At 37.6% G+C, this 12,118-nt stretch overlaps 1 protein-coding gene across 6 annotated transcripts in view; it reads left to right on the top strand.

The window, feature by feature from the left end:
• The window catches only part of LOC117064905 (zinc finger protein 91-like), a 338,773-nt gene that overhangs the window by 65,996 nt on the left and 260,659 nt on the right, over positions 1–12,118 (top strand). The window lies entirely within an intron of this gene.

Genomic DNA, 12,118 nt, shown 5'->3' with positions numbered 1-12,118 from the left:
TTGTTTCTATAGGTTATATTTTTCTTATTTTCATATTTAAATTTGTTTTTCTTAATTTCTGTGGATATATAATATGTGTATATGTTTATGCCATACATGGCATATTTTAATACAGGAATTTTAATAAGGGGCCTAATTTACTAGAAAACAAAAATTCTCAGAAATGGTGAAAGCAAATTATGCTCTTTGCTTTGTATTGAATTTATTACTGTGCAATCTTTTGGCTCAGAGTTCAGAATCTCCCCATGCAAATTCTCTGTTTTAATTTGACTGGTACTCATGCTAGTCCCATAATATTCTCTGCTTGTTTGTTTAATAGTTTTTGTTTTGTTTTGTTCTTGTTTTTTTCTTTTGAGATGGAGTCTTGCTCTGTCTCCCAGGCTGAAGTGCAATGGTGAGATCTTGGCTCACTGCAACCTCTGCCTTTCAGGTTCAAGCAGTTCCTCTGCCTCAGCCTCCCAAGTAGCTGGGATTACATGTGCCTGCCACCATGCCCAGCTAATTTTTATATTTTCAATAGAGACAGTGTTTCACCATGTTGGTCACGCTGGTCTCAAACTCCTGACCTCAGGTGATCAATCCACCTCAGCCTCCCAAAGTGCTACAATTACAGGTATGAGCCACTGCACCCAGCCTGTGTAATGGTTTATGAAGTATTCATTATGTGAACTGGTCTGTAATTACAAGAATAATTTTTTAAAAATTTTATTGTTCCATAAGTTATTGGGGTATAGGTGGTATTTGGTTAGATGAGTAAGTTCTTTAGTGGTGACTTGTGAGATCCTGGTGCACCCATCACCCGAGCAGTATACACTGCATCGTATATGTTGTCTTTTATTCCTTTCCCTTCCCGCTCTTCTCCCCATGTCCCCAAAGTCCATTGTATTATTCTTATGCCTTTCCATTCTCATAGCTTACCTCCCACATATCAGTGAGAACATATGATGGTTGGTTTTCCATTCCTGAATTATTTCATGTAGAATAATAGTCTCCAATCTCATCCGGGTTGTTGCAAATGCTTTTAATTAATTACTTGTTATGGCTGAGTAGTATTCCAACATACACACACACACCCATACACACACACACCACAGTTTCTTTATCCACTCATCGATTGATGGGCATTTTGGTTGGTTCCACAATTTTGCAATTGTGAATTGTGCTGCTAGAAACATGCATGTGCAAGTATCTCTTTCAAATAATGACTTATTTTTCTCTGTGTAGATACCCAGTAGTGGGATTGCTGGATCAAATGATAATTCTGCTTTTAGTTCTTTAAGGAATCTCCAGTTTCCCATAGTGACTGTACTAGTTTACATTCCCACCAGCAGTGTGGAAATGTTCTTTGATCGCTGCATCCACACCAACATTCACAGTTTTTTGATATTTTGATTATGACCATTCCTGCAGGAATAGAGTGGTATTGCATTGTGGTTTGATTTGCATTTCCCTGATCATTAGTGATGTTGAGCATTTTTTTAAAATACGTTTGTTGGCCATTTGTGTATCTTTTGAGATTTGTCAATGTTTTGATTTTTTTCTTACTGATTTGAGTTCATTACAGATTCTGTATATTAGTCCTTTGTCAGGTGTATAGCTTGTGAAGATTTTCTCCCACTCTGAGTTGTCTGTTTATTCTGCTGACTGTTCCTTTTGCCATGTCAAAGCTTTCTAGTTTAATTAGGTCCCAGCTGTTTCTTTGTTTTTACTGCATTTGCTTTTAGGTTTTTGGTCATGAAATTTTGGCCTACCAATGCCTAGAAGAGTTTTTTCAATGTTAACTTCCAGAGTTTTTATAGTTTCAGGTCTTAGGTTTAAGTCCTTAATCCATCTTGTGTTGATTTTTTTTTATAAGGTGAGAGATGAGGATCCTGTTTCATTCTCCTACATGTGGCTAGCCTATTATCCCAGCACTCTTTGTTGAAAAGTGTGTCCTGTCCCCACTTTATGTTTTTGTTTGCTTTGTTGAAGATCAGCTGGATGTAAGCATCTGGGTTTATTTCTGGGTTCTCTGTTCCACTGGTGTATGTGCCTATTCTTATACCAGGACCATGCCATTTTGGTGACTATAACCTTATAGTATACTTTGAAATCAGGTAGTGCGTTGCCTCCACATTTGTTCTTTTTTCTTAGTCTTGCCTTGGCTATGTGGGCTCCATATGATTTTTTGAATTGTTTTTTCTAACTCTGTGAAGAATGATGGTGGTATATTGATGGGGATTGTGTTGAATTTGTGTGAATGATTTTTTGTATTTCAGTGGTGTCAGTTATCTTGTTTCATTTCTCTCTGAGGTTATTTGGATTTTCTCTCTTCTTTTCTTGGTCAATTTTGCTAATGATGTATCAATTTTTATTTATCTTTTCTAAGAAGCACCTCTTTGTTTCATTTGCCTTCTGTATTTTTTGTTTGTTTGTTTCAATTTCATTTAGTTCTATTCTGCTCTAATCTTGCTTATTTCCTTTTTCTGCTGGGTTTGGGTTTGGTTTGTTCTTGTTTCTCTAGTTCCTTGAAGTGTGACCTTAGATTGTCTGTGCTCTTTCAGACTTTTTGATGTAGGCAGTTAGGGCTATGAACTTTCCTCTTAGCACCACCTTTGCTGTATCCCAGAGGTTTTGATAGGTTGTATCATTCTTGTTATTAAGTTGAAGAATTTTTTAATTTCCATATTGATTTTGTTTTTGACCCAATGCTCATTAAGGAGCATGTTATTTAATTTCCATGTAATTTGCATGTTTTTGAAGGTTCCTTTGGGAGTTGATTTCCAGTTTTATTCCGCTGTGGTCTGAGAGAGTGCTTGATATAATGTCAATTTTCTTAAATTTATTGAGGCTCATTATGACTGTCTCTGCTGATTCAGGCAGGGTGTCAGGGAAGTGAGGGAAAGCTGGCAGTGACAGGCCTCACTCAGCTCCCATGGAAACCAAAAGGCCGGTCTCACTCCCACTGCACCCCTCACACCAGCCCCAAGTCTGTTTCCATGTGGAGGGTGAGTTGGGCTTGAAAATTACCCCAGGCTTTCTGTTTCTCAGTGTGGTGAAATAAAAGGGCTTCAGTTCTTCCCCACCTGTGAAGTGTTTAAGCCAGATTCATGCTTTCCCCCAAGCTTTTGCCAGGAGGCTTCTTGTACCATTCAAATTGTTATGAAGTTCAGCTAGGTAAGTCCTTCTCCCCTTGGAGTTTTACCCCCTGCTCCTCTGTCCTTCCCCTTCCCCCACCGATGGATCCCTGTGGTGCCTGGCAGGAATGAGCTCCTTGGGGATTCAGCGAGCTCCCAGGGCCTCCCTGTTGCCTCCTGCACTCCTGTATTTCACTCAGCTTGGCTCTCTAACTTAACTCAGCTCCAGGTAGTAAGGAGCTTCTCCCACAAACAGACTTTCGGTTTGTCCAGTGGGGTCGTTGTGTTCAGGAGAAGAGGGTCTCCCTTTCCCACTTCTGCAGTAGTGGCACTCACTGTATTTGGGGTGCCTGTCGGGTCCTGCAGGAACAGTCTGCTTCTTTCAGAGGGTTATCCTGATGCCTTTAAAGACACATTCTGAAGATGAAGGTTGTGATTTGTTCAGATACTGTCTCCTGAGAAGGAGTCAGAGAAGAGAGAAAAAATGGTTGATTCTCAGATGAATGTGTCCCAGGTCAAAATTGTGTCCACGTTTTCTTCTAGAATGTCATGTATTTACAGTTGCAATCATTTACGTTTCTACTTTTGATGCTTTTGCCTAACAAGATTATTTGAACTACCTTTTTCTTCTCATGACAGTGAAATGACCTCATTAGAATAATTCTTCCCTATGTTTCAGAACCTTATCTTTATTCGCTCCATCCAGGCTTCTTACATATCACAAGTAATACTCACCTTGAATTTATACCGTGAGATATTGAAAGTATTCCCCTTGTTGACAGATCAGCCTGGGCAGGTGAAGATATAAAACATTCTTATTGGGGATGGTGCTGGGTCCTCAGATATCAGTGAGGGAGAAAACTGCACACTTAGGTTCCATCTGAATGCTCCATCAGCTCTATGAATAGCATCATTTTTAAATGCACACTTAAAAAAGATGCAATTAATTGCCTGGAATAATTTAGAAAGATATATAAAGGAATTAATTCAAAGAAATGTGCCTTCTAGAATGCTAAAGAGAGAGTATTTAGATACACTATTAGAAATTACAAAACATGGGCCATGTGCAGTGGCTCATACCTGTAATCCCAGTACTTTGGAAAGCCGAGGTGGGTGGATCACCTGAGATCGGGGTTAGAGACCAGCCTGACGAACATGTTGAAACCCCATCTCTACTAAAAATACAAAAAAAAAAAAAAAATTAGCCGGACATCGTGACACGTGCCTGTAATCCCAGCTACTCAGGAGGCTGAGGCAGGAGAATCACTTGAACCCAAGAGGCAGAGGTTGCGGTAAGCCAAGATTGCACCATTGCACTCCAGCCTAGGTGACAACAGTGAAACTCCATCGCAAAAAAAAAAAAAGACAAAATATGGACAACATATGTGGCTTGAACTTTATATAAAACATGTTTTTTATGATTAGATTCAGATTATGATTTATGTTTTTTTGGCCAGTAATCTCACAGAAGTCATGTTGCAGACTCCTATATGTATCAGCACCTGATACCAATCTGTCTCATTAATTTTATTTACTTGGTTAATGTGTTTTCTCAAGAATTCTTCACTATAATGTTTCTTTTAAAAAACTGTATTATTTGGGAGGCCAAGGTGGGCGGATCACGAGGTCGGGAGATCGAGACCATCCTGGCTAACATGGTGAAACCCTGTCTCTACTAAAATTACAAAAAATTAGCTGGGCATGGTGGCGGGCCCCTGTAGTCCCAGCTACTTGGGAGGCTGAGGCAGGAGAATGGCATGAACCTGGGAGGCGGAGCTTGCAGTGAGCCGAGATCACGCCACTGCACTCCAGCCTGGGCGACAGAGTGAGACTCCATCTCAAAAACAAACAAAAAACCCCAAAAAACTGTATTTAACAGGTACTTTGGAGAGACTTTCTGACTAATGTGCATAAACAATCACATTTAATCTGAAAGCTCTCCTGTCACACCAAGTGTCAGGTTCCAGCCCAATCTGAGGTCTGACAGGAGTGGGTGAGTGATTGGTGGGTTGCTGGAAAAACACTCATGGAATTGTGGGCGATTTTGAGATGGCTTTATTCCATAGGCACAACAAGCCTGGGCATGAGCCCTGTGTACAGAGTAAGCAGCTTTCTGTCTCCCTCCTGTCCACCTGTCTGTGTACTCCTTACACTCAATAGCGGCTGAGAGCTAAGTGTGAGCTTATACAACCAGGTTACATATTAGCAGAATTGAGCACTTGTGTTCCAAACTCACTGAGTCAGGCTGAAGCAGATGTTTACCACGGCCTATTCTTGACCACTGCACATCCATTTATCTTACACCCTTTTTCTGAATAGTTTCTCTTTGTTTATACTTTGCTTTAGAAAATGAAGGCTGTCATTTTTGTTTCCTAGTAATATACACTTGGATAAAACCCAGGTTCTATCACTTACTAGATGTTTTACAAAGTATTTTCCTTAAGCTACAATGATTGACATCATTGGTGAGTTCTTTTGCAATACAGAAACTCAGGTCTCATCCCACATCTCTTGAATTAGAATATGTCTCTCTGTGAGAATAAATTTTCACCAGATTTCCTAATATACCCTAAGGCTTCCATTTTCTCCCTTTGTAGTATGATTTTGGGAGTTTTTGCTCCACATAAATTATTTTTAGATCAACCCTTTTAAGGAAAACTTGAAGGTTTATTGAAATAGAAAAGAAAATCTTCAAGATGTTTTATCTTAACAGGAACCATCCCCCTTTTTTGAGGTAATCTGCATCCTTCACTCTAGATTAATGATAATTCTAGAAATTCAGTGGCATTAAATATTGTTGCCCAAATAATAAAATCCAATATCCAGCACCAACTTTAAATTCAATAGTATTGAATAGTAGAGCTAAGGACCCAGAAATGTAAAATATGTTCTAAATATTCTAAAGTTTCTGTCAGAAAACAGTATTTTGGAATTAAATTTCTAGAATCTTTCATAATACTCTCTCCTCTGTACTAAACATGGTACTAGGATGGTAACTGGAGAATCCCAACAAATCATGTTAACTTTTTTCTAACAAAATAGGCCTTGGTGTCTCTGAACCTGATCTGATCTCCTGCCTTGAGCAAATAAAAGAACCCTGGTATGTAAAGAAACATGAGACAGTGGTCAAATACTCAGACAGGTATGCATGACAGAGATACAAAGGTCAAAAAGAATTCCAGACCTTACAATGTGGTATGGGATGCTCTGTTTCAATGGAAAGGTTTCCTAAAAAGCCATTTTGTTTTTTTCCCTAGCTCTTATATAGGAACATCTTTTTTTCCCATACCGTTAAATTCTCTATGCACTCTACTTCCTATTTAGTGATTTTCCTTTGAGATTACCATGAGAGCTAAAGTCCTCTTTATGGCTTATAAGGTACTTCATAATACGCCTGCCCATTCCATTTCTTTGGGGGGAATATAAGAATATCTCTGACTATTTTTGAGAAACTGCATGTTGATCATTTGTTAGGTTTTCTTTTCCTATCATGTCTGAAATGTGTGAGAGCAGTGGTGATATTAAGATTTGTTTCAGAAATCTCAGGAACATCAATGACATGTTACTTGTTATTTCTCTATATTGTCTTGTCTTTTTTTTTTTTTTTTTTCTTTTTTTTGAGACGAAGTTTCACTGTTGTTGCGCAGGCTGGAGTGGAATGGCATGATCTCAGCTTACTGCAATCTTTGCTTCCCGGGTTCAAGCGATTCTCCTGCCGCAGCCTTCCAAGTAACTGGCATCACAGGCATGCACCACCACACCTGGCTAATTTTGTATTTTTAGTAGAGACAGGGTTTCTTCATGTTGGCCAGCCTGATCTCCGACTCCTGATCTCAGGTGATCTGCCTGCCTTGGCCTCCCAAAGTGCTGAAATTACAGGCATGAGCCACCGGACCTGGCCTCATTTTTCCTTCTTGATATTAGCAATCCTAACAGATTTGAAGTGATAGCTCATCATTGTTTTCATTTGCAGTTGCCTGTTGGTAGGTGATAGGACTTTTTTTATATATCTATTGGGTCATTTGTATATAATTCACTGGCAAAGTATTTCTTCAGTGTTTTGACTTTTTTAGTTGGTTTATCATTGTTATTATACTTGTCTTTGCTTTGAATTTTCTATGTATTTTGAATTTTAAACTTGTACGTATGGTTTGCTATTGTAAGCATGCTGCAATAAACATGCAAGTATAGATATCATTTTCATATAACAAACTATTTTTTTGGGTAGATACCCAATGATGAAATTTCTGAATCAAATGGTAGTTCTATTTTTAGCTCTCTGAGATTGAGCATTCTTTTCATATGCATGTTGGCTATTTGTATGTCTTTATTGAAAAATGCTTAGTAATGTTATTTGCCCATTTTTCAATGGGATTTCTTACTATGTTTTTAGTTTGAGTTATTTATAAATTCCAAATATAAGTGTCATGTTGGCACATAGTTTGCAAATATGTTCTTTTATTCTGTAGGTTGCCTATTTACTCTGTTTTATTTGCTGTGCAAAAACTTTTTAGTTTGAATCCAATTTGTCAATTTTTTATAACAATGATACAATAAATAATAACAGTTTTCTTTGTTGTATTCATGGCTAGTTTTGGTAGCAGGGTGGTACTGACCTGAGAGTGACTTAGGAAGAATTTCATTATCCTCAATATTTTGGAAGAGTTTCAGGAGCATTTGGTAGAATTTTTATACATTTGGCAGAATTTGGCTGTGCATTTATCTAGTTCTGAGCTTTTCTTTTTCAAGACATTTTTTATTACTGGCTCAATCATGCTACTCATTGGTTTGTTCAGGTACTCAGTTTCTTCCTGGCTCTATCTTGGGAGGTTTATGTTTCCATGAATTTATTCATTGTTTGTAGGTTTTCAGGTTTATGAGTGTCTAGTTGTTTATAATCATTTCTAGTGATCTTTTGTATTGCTGTTGTATCCATTGTAATGTCTATTCTTTCATTTCTGATTTTACTTATTTAGATTTCTATTCTGTTTGTGGTTATTCTAGCTAGCAATTTATCAATTTTGTCTTTTTGAAAAAGCAACTTTTGATTCTGTTGGTCATTTTTATTATTTTTGATATTTATTTCATTTGGTTCTGTTCTGATTTATGTTACTTTTTTTCTTCTTCTAACTTGGAATTTGGTTTGTTATTAATTTTCTAGTTCCTTGAAGTATGATGTCAGGTCCTTAACATGTAAGCTTTCTACTTTTTTGATGCAGACATTTAGGCTATAAACTGCCCTCTTAGTACTACATTTGCTGTATCTGACAGGTTTTATTATATTGTGTTTCTCTTTCCATCTTTTTTTCCACACATTTTTAATTTTCATCTTAATTTTCTTTTTGAGATGGGTTTTACTCTGTCACCCTGGCTGAAGTGCAGTAGAACAGTCTTGGCTCACTGCAACCTCTGCCTTCCAGGCTCAAGCAATCTTTTTATCTCATCCTCCCAAGTAGCTAGGACCTTAGGTGCACAGCACCACACCTAGATTTTTTTTATTTGTTTGTAGCGATGGGGTTTTTTCATGTTGCCCAGGCCACCTCAAACTGCTGACCTCAGGTGATCCACCTGCCTCAGCCTCCCAAAGTGCTGGGATTACAGGTGTGAGCCACCACCCGTGGCTGGTCATCCTCATTACTTCATTTACAGTGACTCTTTAGGAGCATGTTGTTTTAATTCTTTGTAAATTTATAGTTTCTGAAATTTCTCTTGATATCAATTTGTAGTTTTATTCTACTATGGTCTAAGTAGGTAGTTGATATAATTTTGATTTTTGGGAGTACTTTGTTGATTTGCCAACTTTCCTATCTCAATGGTCTCTCTAATGCCATGAGTAGAATGCTGAATTTCTCCACTATTATTGTGTTATTGTCCATCTCTTTCTATAGGTTTAATAATATTTCTTTTTAAAGTCTGTTTTATTTGATTTACGTACAGATACTGCTGTCTGTTTTTGGTTTCTGTTTGTGTTAATATCTTCCCCCCTTTCCTTTTAATTTATATGTATCTTACAGGTAAGGTGAAATTCTTGTAGGCAACACAGAGTTGGATCATTTTTTCTTATTCATTTCATAAATGTACACATTTCAATGAAGGTTTTAATTGATTTATATTCAAGGTTATATTAATATGTAAAGCTTTGTTACTGTCATAATGTTAATTCTTTTCTTGTTCTATTTTTTCTTTTTATCTATTTATCTTTGTGGTTTAACAAAATTGTATCCTGTTGTGATTTATTTATTTTTCTCTTTTGTTTTATAAGGCCTGTTAGTTTTATACTTTTATATATTTTAATGATGATGAATATCAATCTTTTGTTTTTATATTGGAAATCCCTGGAACATCTTTTGTAGGCCCAGTCTATTGGTGGTTAGTTTCCCCAGCCTTTATTTGTCAGGGTAAGACTTTATAGTTTCCCCAGTCTTTATTTGTCAGGGTAAGACTTTATTTCTTCTTCACTTGTGAAGGTTTGTCTAGCTTGATGTAAAATTTTTGGCTGGTGTTTTTCTTTCAACACTCTAAAAGTACCATCCCATTCTTTTCTGGCCAGTAAAGTTTCTGCCGAGAAGTCTGCTTTTAGTCTGATGTAGTTCTATTTATAAATGACTAGATGCTTTTCTTTTGCTGATTTTAGAATTACTTCTTTCACTTTGACTTTAGATATTCTGATTATTATGTGCCATATTGAGGTCTGTTTTGCATTGTATTCTGCTGGTGATTGCTGAATTTCCTGTATATGTATGACTAATTCAATTGCTAGAGTTGGGAAGTTCTCATCAATTTTTTCTTAAATAGGTTTTCTAAACTTTTTGATGCTTTTTCTTCCTCAGAAACACTGATAATTTTTATTTAGTTACTTTATGTAGTTGCAAATATCGCAAAATCTTTGTTCGTTCTTTTTCATTTTTCTCCTTATTTTATGGGAGTAGATTATTTTAAAAGACCTGTTAAAGGTCTGAAAATTCTTTTTATGCCTGTTTCAGTCTATTATTGAAATTTTGAATGTATTTTCTTTTTCCTTTAATAAATCTTTAAGTTTCACAATTTTTGTTTCTTTTTTTTTAAAGATGTCTATCTCCTTGATACACTTCTTACTCATACTCTAAATTTGTTTATTTATATTTGTATTGTTTTTCAGATTTCTCTTGCATCTCTTTGTATTGGGGGAACCCGCCCCCAGTATTTCAACATAGGTTCTTTGTATTTTCCATAAGTGTCAGCTGGTCTGAGAAATAAAGAGAAAGAGTACAAAGGAATTTTGCAGCTGGGCCGCTGGGGGTGAGATCACATATCGGTAGGACCGTGATGCCCACCTGAGCCACAAAACTAGCAGGTTTTTGTTAAGGATTTCAAAAGGGGAGGGGATGTAAGAACAGGGAATTGGTCACAAAGATCACATGCTTCAAAGGGCAATATCAGAAACTCCTGATAAGAGTCTGTTCAGCGCTGCATGTATTGTCTTGATAAACATCTTTTTTTTTTTTTTTTTTTTTTTGAGACAGAGTCTCGCTCTGTCGCCCAGGCTGGAGTGCAGTGGCCAGATCTCAGCTCACTGTGAGCTCCGCCTCCCAGGTTTACGCCATTCTCCTGCCTCAGCCTCCCGAGTAGCTAGGACTACAGGCTCCCACCACCTCGCCCAGCCAGTTTTTTTGTATTTTTTAGTAGAGAGGGGGTTTCACCATGTTAGCCAGGATGGTCTCGATCTCCTGACCTTGTGATCCGCCCGTCTCGGCCTCCCAAAGTGCTGGGATTGCAGGCTTGAGCCACCGCGCCCAGCTGATAAACATCTTACAGAAAACAGGATTCGAGAGCAGAGAACAGGTCTGACAAAAAATTTACCAGGCTGAAGTTTCCCAATCATAGTAAGCCTGAGGGTACTGCAGGAGACCAGGGTGTATCTCAGTCCTTATCTCAACTGCATAGGACAGACATTCCCAGAGCGGCCATTTGTAGACCTCCCCCCAGGAATGCAATTCTTTTCCCAGAATGTTAATATCAATATTCCTTGCTAGGAAAAGAATTTAGCGATATCTTCCCTCCTTGCAAATCTGTTTATAGGCTCTCTGCAAGAAGAAAAATACGGCTGTTTTTGCCCAACACCGCAGGTGGTCAGACCTTATGGTTGTCTTCCCTTGTTCCCTAAAATCGCTGTTATTCTGTTCTTTTTCAAGGTGTACTGATTTCATATTGTTCAAACACACAAGTTTTACAATCAATTTGTACAATTAACACAATTATCACATGGTCCTGAGGTGACGTACATCCTCAGCTTGTGAAGATAACAGGATTAAGAGATTAAAGTAAGACAGGCATAAGAAATTATAAGAGTATTATTTGGGAAGTGATAAATGTCCATAAAATCTTCACTATTTATGTTCCTCTGCCACAGCTTCAGCCGGTCCCTCCATTCGGGGTCCCTGATTTCCCAGAGCATCTCTCCCTTTCTTTTTATATAAATGTGCCATGGCGATGAAGGCTTGTTCATTCTCTTGATTTTGACGCAGGATTCTTTGACTGGTCTTGTACACTAAACCAATTAAACAGAGAAACATAATTCCAAAATTTACTACAGTGGAGCCCCTAATAGACTTAATCCAAGTTGTGGGGTTTAGTCCAGAAAGACTTTCTGCCACCTGATCTAACACCTCAGCTCCAGGCACAATGAATAAATGAGCTTGAGAGGCTTCAAAAATTTATTTCTTTAATTTAGTTATATCTGAGAATAAATTATCTTCCCTACCCGGAAGATGTCCCTTGACCATTTCCCATGAATGATCAGTCTCGTTGTAGGAATATAGTGTGATACAGAAATCAGAAGTATTCTAATCATGCTGCATTTGCATGCAATGTTCAAGACTCTTTAGCTGATCCCCAAGCCAAATAACCAACTGTCTTAAATCATTAATTTGATTAGCTAATTTTGATCAATGACTTGTTGAGAATTCGCTTGCCAGTCATTAACAAAATGAGCTGTTTGAATAGATTGGTGTAACGTCTCTCTG

Source organism: Trachypithecus francoisi, unplaced genomic scaffold (genome assembly GCF_009764315.1).
Source record: "Trachypithecus francoisi isolate TF-2019V2 unplaced genomic scaffold, Tfra_2.0 Contig00137, whole genome shotgun sequence".
Lineage (NCBI taxonomy): Eukaryota > Metazoa > Chordata > Mammalia > Primates > Cercopithecidae > Trachypithecus > Trachypithecus francoisi.
This window is presented reverse-complemented; position numbering and strand designations above follow the sequence as displayed.